We start from the raw sequence: 7911 nt of genomic DNA, 5'->3' as shown, positions 1-7911 counted from the left end.
CACCTAATAAAGAAAATTCTGACGAAATCAATAGGTGATCTGTCGTAGACAGACCACCTAAAAATTCTGACGAAATCAATAGGTGATCTGTCGTAGACAGACCACCTAATAAGGTTAGGATCATAGCTGAAGGCTTTGGTATCAATATAGCACGAGCTATAAGAGGATGGATGATGCTCAAAAATGTTTGTCAAAACATCAGGCGATATGGTTGGCATCGCCATTCTTATCACGAAAATGAAGTACTAAAACATTCAAATTATATTCAAAACAAGTGCTTTGATTTTCATTTTGTTATAATCGTTGATGTATATAAGCGGCACTCTGTTAACATGTTCATTTAACTTCACTGCAAAAACTCCGGTGTTGATTTAACACCAGCCCGGAATCTATTATGTCCACACCAGAGAAGTATTGAAACAACTCCAGTTTGGAATCAAACCGATGCTGTTTTAATACTAATTGGTGTTGTATAAACACCTATCTGGTGTAAGACCAAAACGAAACTGGTGTTGTTTAACACTTCTCTGGTGTGGACATAATAGATTCCGGGCTGGTGTTAAATCAACACCAGAGTTTTTGCAACTGAGTGTTTATTGTACATAAAAGAAAATTCAAATCCACAATATAACGAACAAGTTGAGGGAGATTCGATTGAAATTATAAAGTTAAAACATTGAATACAACGTAAATATCCTACGCCTAAGATACGGGTCCTCCATCGCTCCCCTCCCAACGCACACTCACCCCACCCATCCTCCACCCTTCACCGCTGGTACGCCAGTTACAGCCACACCTACGAAACCAACTCCAAGGCGATCGCTTGTATGTCATTGGTAGCAACGTAAACGCTTTTGTCGGTCAGGAGTCGGTTGCGCCACTGTGACTGTATCTCTTGTCGTCTACACTGGAAACATCCCTATACATCCAACCTATCATCACGCAAAGCCGTCTTTAGCTCTCAAGTAGAAAGGCTGGATTGTGTGATATAAATCCGATACATCCAGTGATAGATTGTATATACAACACTCATTCCTTCTTTAATATCTTAAAGGGTTGATCAATGGGGTTTTTGAAAGGTAATAACGCTGAAATAATCATGATATTCCGCAATTATCTGTTTATATTAAGCGCTTGATACATCGGAAAGACGTCTATCAAAACTTTGTTCAGTATATAGTCATTGAATTGTGGCAAAACTACAGCGGCTAACACTGGAACATAATGTCCTTGAGAAGAATACAATGAAAAAAGTATGAATCAGATGGAAAATATTTATAAACCAAACCACCACCAAACCATATTAATATTATAGTTCATAAACTATATATTCTACTAGTGAGAACGAAACAGCTTTTAATATTAGATCATTTTATCTATTTCAACAAAAGATTTACAATAATCTCACAAAATAATAAATAATTTTTTTTTTTGGGGGGGGGGTGGTATCTATCACCGCAAAATAATCAAATTAAATGCAGTCACATTCCATGATTGAAAATCATTTATTAGTTACAAAAAAAATGAAAAAAAAATATGCCCATGAATATCAAATTTGAGATCGCATATTTTACCCAACATTTAGTGGATCAATGATGTGCTGTTTCATTTTATTTGACGAACCATACAAACTTGTAAACCGAATAACTAAACTATAAACGAATACTTTAAATTGTGTCACTTGCTATAAATCTACCAAAGATAGCTACACATACGCCATACACACACACACACACCCCACCCACACACGCTACCGGTTTTGCCTCTTATCTCGAAACATGCTGGATGGCGTAATAATAAATTTTAGATTATTTATAGGAGGATGTAGTCAGTGTTCGATTAGAGATCATTAAACTTTCACATGGGCAGTCAAAATATACAATTACTTTCGGAACTGCAGACAGTTTAACAAAATAACATGGAATACTGAGGCTCGATTTATCTGTTTACATGACGAAATACTTATGCGCTCTGCGTAGAAAGGTTGTGGAAATATGGTTTGAATGCTGGTAATCGTTACCGTTGGTTTATGACATTAAACATTAAAGTGGGAGAGTTGATGGTGACCCCGACCCCTCCCCCATCATTATCGGATTAGTATGCTTAAAACGTAAATATACCAAGGAATATTTTAAAGGAGTAAATTGCCAATCCGTCTACTACCAACTCGTCCATTCACCACCTGGTCTTTCATTTAGTCTAAATTAAGCCATTCCGTCCATCAACATTTCGTCTAACAACCACTTGGTCCAATACTCATTTGGTCCAATCATCACTTCGTCTAATCACCACTTCGTCTATGACCATTTCGTCTCATAACCAGTTGGTCTTAATTCCATTTTATTTTCATTCCTTTTGCATAATTAACACTAAGTCCAATTAGACCCAAAAGGTATATGGACTAAATGGCTACCGGATTAACTGTTTATTAGACAAAATGCTGAGTGTGTGAATTGGCAATCAGATCATGTGGACAGTGGACGAAATTATGGTAGACCAAATGATAGTAGACGAGTTGGCATTTGGACGAATTGGCATGATACGAATTGAAAATACACCTATTAAAGGTTGGTAAGTTCATACTCAAAAAAGGCTAGTAGGCCTAATTGCTAGAGATGTGAATGTGCTCTGAGTATCACTCTATTATACTCAAATTGAACAACTCACAACATGATAAAAATAATAAAAATGGATAAGTGGGCTAATGGCATCGTCAATCCTATAATTTACATATTATTTCATAATGAGCTACATTCTTTGCATATCTTTTTGACATCATTTGCTCATCATTTGCATATCATTATGCCTGTGTATACCACTGAATAACAGAATTATGTAAAATCTAAATTCAATAACGTTAACATTATTTCAATCGTTATCTTATTTTAAGTATTCAATCTTCTTTTTCTTTAATACGTTGCATTCATCCAACTAAACTTAATTAGGGGGTGATTCGGCCCTCACTTCCGTCAAATGACATGAATAGGCTTGAACATGTTGAAGGGAGAGGAAAAAAGGGGTCATGATGTTTTTTTTTCATTGAGAGAGAGCGAAACTGGGAAAACGTGGTTGAAATGGGGATAAAAGTGAAAAGGAGAAGGAAAGTAGTGATGCAGAGAGCATGGAAAGAGGCACGAAGGCGAACACCGGGAGAAGATTGAAGGAAATCCAAATAGACATATGAATGGAAGCAACAATCATGCAAGGGTAAAGGCTGGTTTGGAGGTGCACATCCTGGGAGGGGAACTAAAGTGCTATGGAGGAGGGGTGCACATCTTTGGGAGGTGGAACACAAGTTTGGAAAAATCAGCTGTTAAAAGCAGAAGAAGGGGTACAATTTTCCTTTGCTTGCCAGTGTCGGAACTTCCCTGCCTGAGCGGGAGGGTGCACGTGCACCCAGTGCACCACCAGCCTACGCCCTTGTCATAAAAAGGGAAACATCCAGATATCATTCATGTGAGGGGGCATTTATTCTGCCCACGTTAGTCTTCAATCACAAACTTATACTAGAAATACACCAAAAACAGAATCAAGAAACTTAATTACCAGGGGCCGCGGAACTGTTTTCAAAGTGTGGGGCGCGGGGGGAGGGGGCTGACCATGCAAAAAAATCACAATTGTATGGCAATTTTTGCGTTTTTGTACACGGTTTTGGAAAAAAATGGAGGGGGTGCTGGTTACCAGGGTCGTAACAACAATACTCAGCATAGATTACCATGACAAATTTAGCAACTAAAACAAGGTTTGATTCCTGAAAGACTAGTTGTTTAAGTCTGGACTACTTTACCAGACGGATCTCCCGTGTTTCCTCCTCCACTTAAACCTGACATGTTGGAGACATTGCAATGTCATTGCTCTTCCTCAGGGGCATGCTTAAATTCATCAGAAACTCTTCATACCCTTACCCTGAAGATAAAAGTTCTGTATCCTATAACTAAAGAGAATGAAGAGGGGGGGGGGGTGAGAGAGATTTTTGGTCAATGGTCAAAGACGATCTCTTTCCTATTAGTTTGCAGTGGCAAATAAAGAATAACAATTTTACCTTATTTCATGTTTTTAAATCACTTCATCTACCCAATTTTAGTATAAATTTGCATTACGATAGATTCTAAGTGGGCTAAGTTTCGATCTTCAAGATCGCTTTGTTATCAGAGAATCGATCGCAAATTAAAAAAAAAGAAGGAAATTCACGAAATTCTTTTAAATCGCTCCTCCCTTGTCTGAAATAATAAATTTGCATTTTATGATAATAGTTTGGATGACTGAAATATTTGAAGGGATAATACGGGTATATCAAAGAATATACACGTTCAAAATGTAATTCATAAACAACAATGTGTTTGTAAGCAGTCGCACAATATGTATAGCTTCCCAAACATTCTGAATATGATAGAAAATATTTTTCAAACACTTGGGAGGGGTGAACAACTGCGTATTCTTTTAATTATCAAAGCTTAATTCTAATTACCGCTAATGAAAACAGCACGGCGACTCAACCCTTTAAGTTGATGTAGCGGTAATTAGCACGGTAACATGTGTTCACCAGAACACATCTCATTATCATCACACACTCATCAAATCTCTGATAACCATTCGGAAGGAAACGGTCTGGTCTGCTAGTTCCTTCCATAATGATCATTGCTATTCCTAGTAATCAATGTGACATCATAATAGACTTTCACATGGTCAAAGACGTGTTTACAGCCATATATGGAGAATTATATATGTACACCCTTAACTAATTCATTTCCCAAATGTATAATTGTAGAAGGCGTAAATATTGCGAATATACATTGCTCGTTATAGGAGTCGAACCCTCAACCTCGGCATGTGTTTTACGTTTGAACCGCTTGACTACAAAACCTTTGGAAGATCGTTTCACGAGCTAATGCCTGAGAAGGAAAATAGAACAATTACAACTGATAAATAACATGAAATTTGTAAATAAATTAGTTTCAAGTATTAAATTCCGGCAATAGAAACGTTATGAAGAAACAGTGGACGGATGCTCGATGGATACAGAACGTGCGAAACACGTATGCAAATAGGACACAACGGATACACCTTTTCCCAAAAAATATCAGCTAGATTAGGGATTGTCAGTTTCATAAAAAATTGAATAAAAACATGGGGTCATAAAGTTAAAAGGACTATCATTTTTAAACTTTTTTTTCATAATACTGAGTAAACATGTCTGGATTATTACTTAAAATAGTCTGATCACGTTCTGTCCTATCGAACGTTTATGACTTTATTGTCTTATGGTTTTAACAATAGGGCCCGTTTTCTCGAAACGATGTTCTCTTTGAGTAAGTGGTTACCTATAAGGAAAGTTGGTCTTTATTTTGGTTTCAAGAAATGAGCCCCTGGACATCATGATTCATCTATCCAGACAATCACGGTCAATACCCACTGGTAATAAAAAACATTAATACATACAGTGAATTGTCATGATATCCGTTCCAGACTCCACGTCTCAATCACCATTATGACGGAGGTAACATAATCTTAATCTTGAGGTTTAACACTTTTAATAATCATTACTATGATATCCCACTTTTATGCAGTGCTTATTTAATCCTAATAACGTTTCTATACGCGTTTACAGATAATTCTCAATCCTGGTTCACCCGCATACGATGTATGTACTTTCTCCACTCCCTGCTGGGAAACATTCCAACAGTTGTTTCCAAACTCAATTGCTATTGGCAAACTAGATAGGCATTTGCATTTTCCTGGTTACCCATTGAACACCGGGAGATTGCATGGCAAAGTGTAGATTGGCGGTTGACACCTTGCTACATGTAAATATTTTCTGAGGAATCTATAGTCTGGAGTTCGAACACACGACCCTCTGATTACAAAGCGAGACTCGGAACCACTACACAATGACGCTTCCACTTTTGCAACAAGATTATAATGACGAGAAATTAAGAACTTCGTTAGGTTACCAGGTTTGGTTGTTGTATTTGTTTTTAATCTAAACATGATTTGTCATTTTGTACAGGTTGTAAAAAACACGAACAACGGCAACCAGCTGTATACGCATCAATGAATGTGGGGGTTTGTTATCACGTGGTACCTGATCGTCCAATCGGCAGGATGGATCAATGGCGGTCACGCGTGATGTCACGTGATGATTGAAGATGTTTGATGATTCAGGGAGCTAGTCTGGACAAATTGGAGCGAAGCGGATTCATTATCTCGAGACATGGAAGATGAAATATGAGAAATGGACTGATGGTCTCGATAAAGGCACATTCCCTCATCAGAGAATATAAACATTCAAAATACTTCCTTGAGCCTATTGCTGCAATTGTAAAGAAATTAACGTTGCATTAACGCAATTTCATATTCCTTTATCGTACATAATTACTTAATTCATAAAAACTATTATTGCATGTCCATCTGTCAAATTACCAGCGTCCGAGTGTTTTAAAGAAAATCAAATCATAGAACTTTTAATGTATTATTATACCCTCCGTTGTGACCAGCTTGCTTGCAGTGGGTTGTAACATGTTCGGGACGTCTGTGACAAAAACACATTCGCCAACTTTTTAACGGTATCAAAGAGAATTGGCCGTCATTTTCGATGAATAATGGAATTATATTATTGAAAAACACATTCGCCAACTTTGGTGTCAAAGAGAATTGGCCGTCATATTCGATGAATAAAGGAATTATATTATTGCCAGATAGGAAGAAAATAAAATCATTTAGTTGACCTCAAATTCTTAAAAGCATTTTTTTTAATGAAAGTTCTAGTTACACTAGTAAAATGTTATTTGTTGATTTTTTCTCAATCGAAATGGACGAGAAAAAAAGTTTTGAAACAATTTTCTTCACCATTTATAAAGTTTGAGGCAGGAGTCTTGTCAGGCATGCTAGGTGACAGCAGTCACGACAGTTGTGAAATCGTAAACCTCAATCCATGCGCCTATAGTCTTGTTACCCCCTATGCTGTTACCCCCCCCCCCTCCCGTGTACCTTTTAGGTCCCCTCTCATTTTCCCCTGCATGCTTGTCAACTAAATGACAGGAAAAGGGGATGTAATGTCCTGATTTACTTGATAGACCTGAAACTAAAGATAGTCCCGAAGCGTCTGACCTTAGACTTTGATGAATCATCCGTCGGACAGTCTGCCGCTTTAAACAAAATAATTTTATAAACAAAAAATAAATCTCAAAGTTTCTCCCCCTTTGAATGCAATCCACTCCTTAAACTAAGAGGTTACAAAGTGCACAGACATGCAATGAAAGGACAAACGATAAAGACACAAAATTCATTGTTTTAACTTCATTTTTTGGATGAGGTCTCGGGGGAGAAACGAATAATTCTTGTCAAGTTGAAAGGAAGTTTTTGTCTCGAATTCTAGTCGAGGAATGTCTGTAACTGAGTGATGGAATTCGAACAAAATATAGACATACATGTATCCCCCTTGCCCTTGATACATGCCCATCTAATGGGATCCTTTGTGATACAGCGAAATCATACAGCAAAATGCAATCCTCCTTTTTGAGTTCATCATTCCCGTCTCATTTTAACGAATTTGTAATAAGACAAAATAAGTACATTATCATGATTATAATACATACATAACTTCTGATATTCGTCTAAAGCACTTCAAATGAATAACATGTTGTTGTTGTTGTTTAGTATTTCTTCGCCAAAGTTTATCATTCTGGAATTCGGCACTGGCAATTGCGTTGGGCCGTTTAGACATATTTTTGCCAAATATTTTTTCTCAAAAGATCTTAAATTCCAGCAATGATATAGGCCTATATAAACTTTACACCAGGAAGATAGATCAAATATTATTGTTGATATAGCAAGTTATTGAGCTACAGTCATATCAACGAAACCGACTCACAACCTACCGACCATACGCCAATCTGAATAACGTAATAGCTT

The sequence above is a fragment of the Lytechinus variegatus genome, chromosome 4 (genome assembly GCF_018143015.1).
Source record: "Lytechinus variegatus isolate NC3 chromosome 4, Lvar_3.0, whole genome shotgun sequence".
NCBI classification, from domain to species: Eukaryota; Metazoa; Echinodermata; class Echinoidea; order Temnopleuroida; family Toxopneustidae; genus Lytechinus; species Lytechinus variegatus.
The sequence above is the reverse complement of the archived record's forward strand: the minus strand, read 5'-3'. Positions refer to the sequence as shown.